The following is a 12,650-nucleotide window of genomic DNA, read 5'->3' on the forward strand; positions in this document are numbered from 1 at the left end:
AACAAGAAGAATGAGACAGAATCATAGATCTGGAGAGGGTTTTGATGGTTGCCAGATGGGAGGGGGTGTGAGGGGTTGCATGAAGAGATGAAGGAATTAGGAAGTACAAATAGGCAGTCACAGAATAGCCATGGGGATGTATAGTACAGTATAGGAAATGGAGTTGCTAAAGAACTTATATGCATGGACCATGGACATGAGCAATGGTGCAGGGATTGCCTGAGAGAGTGGGGGCATTTAGGTAGAGGGGGGCAAAGGGGCAAAAATTGGGACAACTGTAATAACATAATCAATAAAATAATTCAAAAATAAAATGATTAAAGCTAGCAAGTTTACTTTTAAAGGACTGTAGCTATAAAAAGAATTCTTAGTGACTTATACCTGAACATAAAATTTTTTGATGTTCATAAGAAAATAATGACACATTGTTATCTTACTATGTAAAAATTTAATTTGAAGGTTTATCTCATTCATATTCTTAATGAGTTCATTCATTTGTAGTATATAGTTCATTTTAGTTCTCACTTTTTTTTTTACAAAACCGAACATATATTTATCTATTTTAATAGTGTATAACCAATAGTTCTTCTTTTAAGTTTCATTTGAGGATGCAAAATTATATATTGTGACTTTAAAAACATCATAGGTGTGAGGTTTGATGACATTTTTCCCTTTCTTTTCTTCAGTCTTCCTGTGGAATAGTTTAAAAAAAAGACACTCAGGGCATCTTTGATTACATGCTCCAAATTATCAGCCTAACATTGGGTAGCAAAATGATTTTATAGTTGTGCAGGTCTCTGTAATGTGTGGAAGTCAGAAACATTAACATTCTTTTTTCTCCTTTGTAAATATTAAATTTAGTTGGGTGACATTGGTGAATAACATTACATAGGTTTCAAGTGTACATTCTGTCATATCATCTGTAGACTCCATTGTGTGCTCACCACCTAAAATCTAGTCTCCTTCTGTCGCCATATATTTGCCCCTTTACATTGACCCTCTTCTTCCTCCCCTGAGCTTCCCCTCTGGCCACCACCATACTGCTGTCTGTGTTTATGAATTTGTTTATTTTGTTTGTTCGTTTGTTGCTTTCTGTTTTATATCACACATATAAGTAAAACTATGTGGTTCTTGTTCTTGTCCATCTGACTTATTTGACTTAGCATGATACTCCTAAGATCCATCGATGTTGTTGCAAATGGTAGTACTTCACCTTTTCTTATGGCTGATTAGTATTCTGTTGTATATAGGGACATTAACATGCTTATGGATACCATTTCTGTGGTCACCACATCATCTTGGGGAGGTCTACTCATCTCTTTTCTCTCCAGTTTCTCATCTGTTCCTAGGAGAACAGTGATTCTTATTCTATAAGGGTGGTGCGCATCAAACCTCTGAAGTGCACTTAGAAAACCATGGTCAAGGATGGCACCAGAGCAGTCACTGATGCATGTTTACTGTCTTTCCTTCTTCTCATTTATTTCCACAAGAAGTGAGTATTACTGTGGCAACTTTTGGATACTAAGACCACAGCATAGAAAGAAGGAATGAATCAGCAGAAGGTGAAAATAGAAGTTAAGGTCCCAGAACCTTAATCATCTATTTTAATCTTTAACTGTTTTGACTTTCAGATAATTTTATGAAGAATTCTGTATTGATTTGGAATACTGGTTTTTCTCTTTGTAGTCTATCTACATGGCACCGAAATGAATCTGTGGGAAAGAACGAAATTTTTATGGAGTATTCATTATTGCTTAATACTTTACATACATGAATTCCATTTAATCCTTATATCACCTCTGTATGATAAATGCTACTGTCCCCATTTTGTAAATTATAAACAGAAATAGAGATTCAAAGGGATCTAGTGTAAAACCTAGCTTTCTGGTTTAGATTTGGGATCACTACCCCAAAGGAGTGAAGAAACTATTGCTAAGTGTTATGGAATATTTTCAAATTTTACTATAAATTTTAGGAATGTCCCAGTGGTTTTTCTTTTTTTTAAGAGGAAAGATTTTATTTATTTATTATTTTAATCCTCACCTGAGAACATGCTTATTGATTTTAGAAAGGGGGGGAGGAAGGAAGACAGGGAAGGAGAGAAACATCAATGTAAGAGAGAAACACCAATTGGTCGCCTCCTGCCACTACTGGGGACGGACACCGCAATGTAGGCATGTGCCCGACCGGTTATTGAACCTACAACCTTTTGGTTTACCTGATGATGCTCCAACCAACTGCCACACTGGCCAGGGCCCAAAGATTTTTATAGTTAAAAAAAAAGGCAAAATATAATGAAAAAGAATGAAATGGGATTTCTCACCCTGTGATGGGCAGTCTGCTCATTTACATAAAGCATCAACTACTTAAAAATTTGGAAATAATATACTGTTTTCATATAAAAGTAACCTATGATACATTACTGAGTTAATGCAAAATTCATTAATATTCCTATCAGGTTTTAAAATAAAACAAAAAACTTTAAAGAAATTTATGAGAGAGCTAATAGTGATGTTCCATACTTCTTAAGGGAAGGGTTTTCCTCTGTTGTTGGGGCACTTGATGAAAAGTTGGAAGAGTCTTGAAGAACTCTCTTTAATTATTGCATTTGTTCCCGAGACTTTGCCAAGTCACTTTGTGGTATTCTCAAAGTCGAGGAGAATTAACTTCTTAGAATAATCAACTTTGGAAAATGAATTACTCTCCCTGAGAGGATAGCAGCTCATCCTCTCAGGGAGAGTAATACCTTCTCTCCCTGAATGTGAAAAATTATATAATGTGAAAGAAGTTATATTTGGAGAAAAAAATAAACTTCTTCCACTAATGACTGGATATAATCAAGCTTCTATAGATTAAAGCCAGCTAGCAGCATGGTTGACGTTAGCAATGAGAATAAGAAATGTTTTGACTTTGCATGTCTGACAAGACATTCCAGGATGGTGAAACCACATTTTTGCTCTGAGGGTCCCAGAGAGCTCACATTATTTCTTTGGTAGTCATTAAAAATGTCCTAGGACAGCTACAGGTGAGGGTCTCCTCAGCCCTCCGTGGCCTTAATCTATCTTCTGTTGGGCTGACCCTGGAGTTTGCCTCCGTGCTTCTCTATCTTCTCTATGGGATACAGTGTCCTCCCTGGGGCCCACACTCCCACCACACCCAGCACTTCCTCTAGCATTCCTCTCATGGCGCCTTACTCATTGCTCATTTAATTGTCATTTTTCTCTGCCAGACTGTGAGCTCTCTGAAGGCAAGACCTGTTGCTGCCTTTCTTACCCCAAAAAGAACTGCTTAAAAATGAAAGAATGGTTCCTCTCAGTGTTTTCTCAGTAGTGGAGAGGACTCTTTTCCCACCAGAGTCACAGTTCTCCACAGGGTCCTAGAAAATCACTACTGTTCTACCCATCACAGGGAGCCTCCATCAAGTTCCTGTGGGTGTGGGCTGGAGGAGGTCTGAGAAAGGCCAAGCAGCCAGTTCTGCAGAATATGAACCAGTACTATAAGTCGGAGCTCAGCCACCTTGACCCTCACCTTTGAGGAGTATGTGGTCCATTCACCAACAGTAAGAAATTAGAGGTGGCCATTGTACTCCATCTTTATCTGACCATTTTATTCTAAGGGTTAACACATCAAGTTCTGAAGCCCATAACTTCTAGAGGTGTGGCTCTGGGCAAATTACTTTACCTTGAAAAACCTCAATTTCCTTGTCTGTGAAGTGGAGCTAATACTGGCCTACCTCTCATAATCATCAAAAGGATTAAAGGAGATAAACCTTGAAAGGTATTTAACACAGTGCATTATTATTTTACTATAGCTACTAACATTATTAAAGCACAGCACTATTATTTTACTCTAGCCAGCAGGAGGCCTTTATACACTGCAGCTCCCTGAAAGTGTGGCACATATAGGTTAAACCCCTATATTGTTTACACACACACATGCACATACCAGTTAATGAAATCAAACAAGGAGCTAAGAGTGCTTATTCTGGAAAACGGATTAATTGAATTAAGGAAAGCAAGGACATGCTTGTATTATGACTCCATGACCCAACCATAAGGGGAAAAAAAGCAGAAATAGTAATCTATTCCAAGAACAAACAGTCTCCTTGGCTGCTGGCCCGTGGAACTGCAGCAACCTCTGCCACCTCGGACATTACCCTCTGCTCCGGCGTTCTTCTTAGCTGCTGTGGGATGCCGGGTTTGGGAACACATTTTTAACTCAATGTACAACACATCAGGGGCCCCAAGAGAGGTGAAAACTTCCTTTATGTCTTTCAGGGTGGCATGGGCTTCTGGACACTCGTCTCTGGAGGCCAAAACACCCAGAGCTCAAGGTTGAAAAATTTGTTCCATCTGGAAGTAAACCCAAGGAATTCCTCATGAAGCATCTGGCTATTCTCAGAGCCACAGTGACCAGGGAAGGGCCCTTCTTCCACTGCCTGCCCTCCCTAGTGAGACAGCGTCCTCTTTGCAAACTCATGAATATCAATAAGCCCAAACCACACTCAAAAGAGCCAGAACACATTGCAACAGCCAAATTGCAAGCTGGCTCCTAAAGCCTGGCCAAAGGAGCATATAATTCAAACACTGGGGCTGGGGCTAGGGTTGGGGCTGTGTCTGAGCCTAAAGTAGGGTTGGAAGAAACTTGCGCTCAAACCTCTCAAGGACCAGGAGGAGAGAAGCACGGAGCAGGAGCACAGAAGCTTTCACTAAGCCCTGTAAACGCATCCAGAGGTCAAAATGGAGACTGCTCTTCATCGCAGCAGTGCATGAGTAAAGAACCCAATGCCCTAATTATATGAACTTATTTGGCAAAGTAAGTAACTCATGAACATTAAAAAGCAATAGCATTCTTTTATTCAATAAATGATTAATTAGTGGGCACTCACTCTGAGCCAGGCCCTGCGTGAGGCACCGTGAGTGTGATGAAAAAGAGGAAACAGCTCCTGATCTCAAGGAGTTTATAGTGGCAGAGGTGTGTGGGAGGCAGCTAAGGGGGCAAAAGAACAGAAACAAGAACAGTTTCAGTGTGGTGTGTTGTTGTATATTTCAGAAGATTTTTCCCTTTACATTGCCAGGCACTGTCCATAACTTCTTCCTTCATTAAGTTGTTGATGATGTTAGGTGTGTTTCCAGTTTTGGACTATTAAGAACAAAGCTATTATGATTATTCATGTCTTTATGTGAATATACATTTTTATTTCTCTTGGGTTAATATCCAGAAATGGAATTGTGGGGTCACACGCTAAATATGTATTTAATTTCATGAGAAGCTGTTTTCCAAAGTGGCTGGACTATTTTCCACTCCTATCAGCTGTGCATGAGAGTTTCAGTTGCTTCATGTCCTTATAGATATGTTATTGCCAGTTTTAAAATTTTATTTTTTCAAATTATATTTTATTGATTATGCTATTACAGTTTTAATTTACAGTCTCAATTTTTCCCATTTTGCCTTTCTCCACCCAAACCCCTCCACTCCTTCAGGCCATTCCCACACCATTGTTCATGTCTATAGGCCATGCATGGAAGTTCTTTGGCTACTCCATTTCCTGTACTGTACTTTATATCCCATGGCTATTCCGTAACTACCAATTTGTACTCCTTGATCCCCTCACCTCTTCACCCATTCCCTTATTCATATCTTCACTTTCCTCCCCTTGTCCCTTTTGTAATTGTTGTATATTTTACTTCTACATATGTTATGAACCCCACATAATTTATTGGATTTGCTTAAAATTGTCAAGTATCTTCTAAAGAAATTAAATTGGAGAAAGAATGTTTTTATATTTACCCATATATTTACCATTTCTGCATTTTCTATTCCTTTGTGTAGGTTAAAATTTCTACTTGTTCTTATTTTCCTTCTGCTTGAAGAGCTTTCTTAGACATGCCTGTGGTTTTACTGGTCACAAAACTTTTTGTCTTTGTTTTGCAAGGGAAGTCTGTCTTTCACCTTCATTGTTTTCTTTTCCTTTTTTTATTTTTTACAGTATGATTACATTGATAATATTGAAATATATACTTTTAAACTCACCGAGTGCTTGCTCTGGCAGCACACATGCTGAAATCGGAACGCTGCAGAGAAGATCGGCATGGGCCTTGCACAAGGACAACATGCAAGTTCAGAAGCATTCCACTTTTTATGTGCCCGATGCACTGAGCTCTGCACTTAAAAATGGTTAACACCGTAAATGTTACATTATGTATACTTAACCACAATAAAATAATGCATAGAAAACATCCAGAAATATACAAACGGAACTGTTAACACTGACCTACTCCAGGGAAGAGGAGTTGGGGATGAAGGGCGACTTTCAGATTATTGGGGTTTTTTCAGTTTTTAAACTTTTTATTTGGAAATTATTTCAAACATAGATAACTTGCATGAATAAGAGTGTAACCAAAAATATCTCTATACTGTTTACCCAGATTCACCTACTATAAACAATTCATCTATTTGCTTTATCTCTCTTGCTCTCATACATATCTCTTTATGCATCTGTTATATATCTCATTTTTTAAATATATAGATACATTTTCTATATATTTATAATAGATAGATAGATATGTTTTCTATATATCTATTATACAGATATATATGCAATCTGTGGGGAGACACTTTAAATTTATGCAAATATTCTGCTCTTCATCAAAATTTCTATCTGGATTCAGTGTCCATTCATGATTTCTGCTGAACTGATCTTTACTATGATGCTTGCAAATGGTTATTTTCCAACTCTAGGACTTTCTCCCTATTTACCATTGGGCACTTACTATTATATTTTAAGCAGGAACTCTTTCTATTTGCTACTGTATTTGATTATTTTGCTGTTCAGGTTTTCCCAGATTTGGCCAGTAGAGCTGCTACAAGCTGGCTCCTGGCCCATATGATGTGTGACACTCTCCCTGTCAATCATGTTGCACATCTCCTTAGCATCCGACATCAGGAGATTTTTCCAGGCTTTTCTTGTACCTACCTGGCCCAGACCTAAATTCAGCCATTTCTATGAAGAGTCGTGGCTCATTACAACAGGGAAAAGTATTAAAGTCAGGATCTGGGTGTGAAGCGTGCTCATTGCTTCTGAGGCATCTTCGCTTTTTGTACTTTCCAGTTGTGTGAACTAGAAAATCTATGGCTGTTTATACAGACACGTACATACATATAAATATACAGAGACATATATGCATATACATAGGTAAACACATGCACATGTGAACATATTTTAGAAATCATGAATTCACAGCGATAATTTTAATTTTCATCTATCCCCACAGGGATTTTTCTTGCCTTCTTCTATTCCATATTTGTGTGTGTGTGTGTGTTTTTCTGGTGATAATCTTGGATCCCTCCCCAAAATATGTTTACTTCTTTGCTCAGCTGCATCACACATCTGAAATAGTTTCAGAGTCGTTTCATCCTTGCCTGCACGCAAAACAAATGTATTGAAAAGAGTTCAGGATTCGTTTGTAATTTCCTCCGTGTCCCATTTTTGCACCACAAAATAAGGGTATATAATGTTAAATACTGTACTCATATACTTGCTCAGATTAGGTCTTTCTTTTTCTATTTTCCTTATCTGTTGTTATGCGATTCATTTGAAATCTAACTGGACTGATTTGTTTCAGTTTGTTCTCCATTTTATATCTGTATAAATGCCCCTCCCTCCCAAATCCTTACAACCACATTCCTCTTATAGGTAACCAACTTTAAGGTTTTTGCCTGATTCTTCCTGTGTTTCCTTTTGTAAAGTTAAATACATGATCATAGATTTTTCCTGTTATTAGATATGTTCTTTTAAAAAACAGCTTTATTCACATATAATTTATGTGGTAGAAATTCACATATTTTAAATGGCAGCTAGATGAGTCTGAGTAAATCCATACAGTTGTGCAAACATCACCATTCCCCGCTTTTAGACCCCTGACGTCACCTCCACGCCCGCCTGCAGATCATCCCCACTCCCATCTCTGCCCAAGGCAACCCCTGGTCTGTGTTCTGTTTCTATCGTTTTCCTCCCTCTATAAATTTCACATCAATGGAATTATACAATATGTAGTCTTGTGTGTCTGGTTTCTGTCACTAAGCACAGCTGCTTTTTAAAACCATATTAATTTTAATATCTATTAAACACAAATGCTTTTGAGGTTCATTCGTGTTATGGAATGTATCAGCACTTCTCTCCTTTTTATTGATATATTGTATGGATGTACCTCAATTTGCCCATTCACTAGCTGATAGGCTTCTGGAGTGTTTCCAGCTTTGCGTTTCATGAGTAATACTGCTATGAACACTGGCGTGCAAGTTTCTGGGCAGACATATGTTTTCATTTCTGTTGGGTGGACATCTACGAGGGAAATGGCTGGGTCATATGGTAACTCTGTGTTTAAGTTTTTATGAAACTGGCAAACTGTTTTCCAAAGTACTTGTATCATTTTACATTCCCATCAGTGATGTATTTATGGTTTTATATTAATTGTAACCAAATGTATTCTCATAAAGTTGCTGAAAGTTCTTATCTTAGGTAAGCCAGTTATTATCCTTGTAATCTTGCTTATTTTTTTACTTATGCAGCCTTTTTCCTCACAGTTAGTTAAAAAATAAGTCAGATTATTCCTTGTTTAATTGTAATGAATTCAGAATAAATGTGACCAAAAAAACTCGGAAAATTGTTCCTTCTCTCTTAATAGGGAATGAAATGATATAGGTGACATTATTAAGGAAAGGACGTTCTAGCCTTAGTCTTTAAAAGTAAAGGTCAATTGCATCAGAAACCTGAGATTACGTTCTTTCCAATGGTAGAGCAGAAAATGAGATTAGTTTATGGAATAAAGTAGCTCTTTTAAATAATCAATACTTGGGAAATTGACTAAAGGCAGGGTAGGACCATTATATTGAGATTTTGGAAAATCGGAAGAGAATTCAATAGTGTAAAGATTTTCAAAAGAAGAAAACATAATATAGTCCCCAATTCGTAATCTTTATTTTGAACGGAGTGCTGGTGGGGGGCGGGGTGCAGGGTGACAGTTGCAAAGAAGCAATCCTGGACATGGGAGCTGCAGCTGCTTCCTTTGGCCCTTCCTCTAAGAATGAAGTCAATGCTGGCTTTTCTTCCAACACACATAACACAACTGGAAAACCCCCGCAGTGCCCTTGCTGTGTCTTAAAACACAGGCCAAACTGCAGCTTCTTGAGCACAGAAGCATCCTTTCTGCAGCTCCATTTAAGATATCGCTCGTAGGGCACTCTGGAAGTACTGTAACCTACACTCCAGGAAAAGTCATGTCACTCGACGGACTAGTCAGATAATTATTAACTTCAGCTAAATTAAAATTTAAAATAATCAAAAATTGCTTTAAAAAATCTCTTTATATCCCTTCTCAAAGTTTTTCTCTCTGCTTTTGATACTCAGCTTTTTGTGCCCCATTCCAAGCATCTAGCTTGTACATCATTTTGTTGGGCCTGAATTTAGCCAAGATGGATATTAAGCAGCAAAATTCTCATTCATGAAAGGTTCACTTAAAATTATTAAACATGTATCCCGTGCTTTAGGGAAGTTGGGGAATACTTGGGCAGCAAATGGGATTTCCTAGTACTCTCTAAATTACATCATATAGGCAGGTGGTTGCCTTCTCATAGTCCCAGGTCTTATGAGGTACATATGTACCTGAACTAATGGGTCTAGTGTTTTTAAGTTTTTAGTTTTTAAGAAAGAAAAATACTCCTTGAGAGTTTGTTTAGACCCTATCAGAATAAAGTGAGTAAAAATATTTTCTATGTCAGGAAAATAACTATCTATCCCTCTGTCTATCTAGTCAATGATTGCTTTATAGAGATACACTTAGATATCAAGTAAGGAGAAAAGTTGAACGGTAAGATAGTATGTGTGCAGGAGGAACGGCTGATGTGTGTAGTGGAAAAGATGTGCCTAATTATCTTATAGTGCCTATTATTAGTTAAAATCCTTTGTCGTTTTCTTACTTTCAGAAATCATCCCTCACTAAAACACACACACACACGAAAACCACATAGATTTCCACATAGTTTCCTTTGTAAAGTTCATATCTTTGTCATTCCATAGATGGAGGATACTGCAGAAATGCTATAGACTCTAGGAAACATCAAGATGTTAGTACTTCTGGTTTGGTTGGATGGTGGGTTGATTTCATGAATGGTTCCAAGGTGTTCACACTTCACCCGTGTTCGGTGTGTGCTTGGCAACATGACTTATTCTGACCCAAGGGACAGCAGCCAGAGTGATGCGCCAACATGTGAAAGGCATCAAGGGCCGTCTGGGACAGGAGAATACACGTCTTTTCCTTTTTTTCTTATTATCTATCTTACTAAAAACAGCACCTTTTATATTTATGACAGAGTAAAACTGACTTATACGGGTAACTTAGTAGCTGATGGAATGTACATCACCATTCCATTGCACTGCAGTAGTTACAGGGCTTTGTTTTTTTCTGGGCAATCTGGCAAAGGCATTTGACACTCCTCTCCATTCAGAGGTGTGTTGCTAAACGTTCAACATCTAGTTCTCCGAAAAATAAAAGCCCCGATTTGTAACATTTACTGGTTTTCATGTTATGAATACTCCCATGTGGCTGATTTCATGCTACTAGAGTGACTTCACTCAATGCAGGGGAAGAAAGGTGCATACCGTTGTGATATTCCCATCACACAGGTGCAAGGAGTGTGAATACACACAACGGCATCGGTAAAACGAAAGGTAGGAAAATAATTGGAAACGATGAGTTTGGGTATTTATTATTTTATTTTTTTATTATTTATTGGGATTTTAATATAATTTATTAATTGTGCACTGATATCAGTTAATTTTTAATAATGATTGTGATTACCAACCAGTTTGCAGAATTCCTGCGAAACTTAATCAATTCTAACAAGTCCACAAGAGCTGGCTCCAGCGCCTTCTGTGCCTCATCCTCCCACAGCTGCACCGACGCCTGCAGAGGGGAGGGCCTGGAGGCCCCTGGAGCGCTCTCTCGGGGGAGCGGAGTCAAGTGGGAGGGGTCTGCCCAGTGAGGAGGGTTGCAGCTCGGCCAGAATCACTGTTGTGTTTTCACTTAGGGCTTCCTCCCACTTTTTCACAGTGTATCCTCAGGTTTATGGGAAATGCTGTTATATGGTGTATGGAAACCAGCCTAAAGCAACTCTCTTGTGTCTTGTGACTGGCTTTTTTCATTTTCAAACTCATACTTGAGATGAGTCCATTTATTCTCTAGTTGTGAAAACTATTCATTGTTTAATGGTAACAGGTTAAAATGCATTGTTTGCTGTGACTCTTTAAAGTTTACGTTCTCCACTTATCTGAGCTTCTGTCTCTCATTTTCCCTGTGTTTGTATGGTTTTTTTCCCTCTGTCTCTGTCTCCATCTGGTCTCCCCTGTTAATTTTTTTCTTCTTCTTTCTCTGGGTGTTCTAATTGGTCCATACTATGGAACCAATGTATGTATTTTTATTATTTGTTGTTTTTATTGAATAGAATGTTATGTTTTCCATTTAAATATTATGTGAACAGTGTGTGTTCTCTTTCAAACAAAAAAAAAATCTTGAATTTTATTTATGAGTCCCTCAATGGATTTTTGAGGCAATGCCAATTGCTTTTGACAGAGAAAAATAATTTTCTGACATCCATCCTAAACACTCTATTAGTTCAGCCTGAGTGAACACTAACCAAGGATAAACTAATAGAAACAACAAATCAAAAATTTAAAAAAGGCTTCAGGAAGCCGAAACAGGGTAGTATCACAATGTACTGTCAACATAAATTCAAGCTATTTTTACCAAAAATTGAAAGAAAAAAATTGGAGATATTGTAATAAGCCGAATTCTGTACAGCTCTAAGATTTAAACCAGCCGAGGACATTTAATCTAAGTCCTTGAGAATTTGGCTCCCTGACCCGTGTGCTGTTCTTTAACTAAATAGCAAGAAGGATGGTTGAGTGCTGAAACGCGTGCCTCGTATGTGTGTGAATCAGGAGGAGGTGCTCCCAGCTGGATTACACTAGAAGTGTGAGAATGGCAGAGAGCATGACACGCTCGCAGATGCTACATGAACTTCCAAGAGCAGGACACACTTGCAAATGCTACTAGAACAGCCAATGTGTGGTGTCCACTGTTTAGACAAAGATGCTATTTTTAAAGCTTAATACAAATGCAAAGCTTTGACTCTGCAAGATCAGGAAGCAGTATTTCGTTTTGATGGGACCTTAGTAGAATAGTCTGTGCACTCTCAGAATCACAGTTTAGAAACTAGAAATGTCTGGAAGGGAAGCTATAAAATTATTAGTATCTTAGAAGTAAGGGAAATGGTAAGGTCCCTTGAGTCATTTCACCAACAAAGATAAAACTGGAAACTTTTGAGGATTGTAGACTAGGGCTTGTTCATGTTTGGATCCTCCGAGTGCCTGGCTTATAACTGCAGACAGCCTTATTTTGCATGGTAAACAATTACATATAAAAACAAGTCTTACACACACCTCATTGTTGGAGCCTGTCTGAGTCCATTCAGGACGCTAAAACAAAAGTACCACTTATTAGGTGGCTTATAAGTAGAAATTTACTTCTCACACCTCTGGAGACTGAAAGTTTGAGATCAGCGTGCTAACATTGTTGGCAAGGGCCCTCTTC

The 12,650-nt window shown here is 38.2% G+C and overlaps 1 non-coding gene across 1 annotated transcript; it reads left to right on the forward strand.

Moving 5' to 3' along the window:
- Nucleotides 1-6,036: 6,036 nt before the first annotated feature.
- Nucleotides 6,037-6,142, forward strand: LOC112319679 (U6 spliceosomal RNA). Its single transcript, XR_002976352.1, has one exon. It is a non-coding gene; the product is annotated as a U6 spliceosomal RNA (small nuclear RNA).
- Nucleotides 6,143-12,650: the final 6,508 nt, after the last annotated feature.

This window comes from Desmodus rotundus, chromosome 4, assembly GCF_022682495.2.
Source record: "Desmodus rotundus isolate HL8 chromosome 4, HLdesRot8A.1, whole genome shotgun sequence".
In the NCBI taxonomy this organism is placed as follows: domain Eukaryota; kingdom Metazoa; phylum Chordata; class Mammalia; order Chiroptera; family Phyllostomidae; genus Desmodus; species Desmodus rotundus.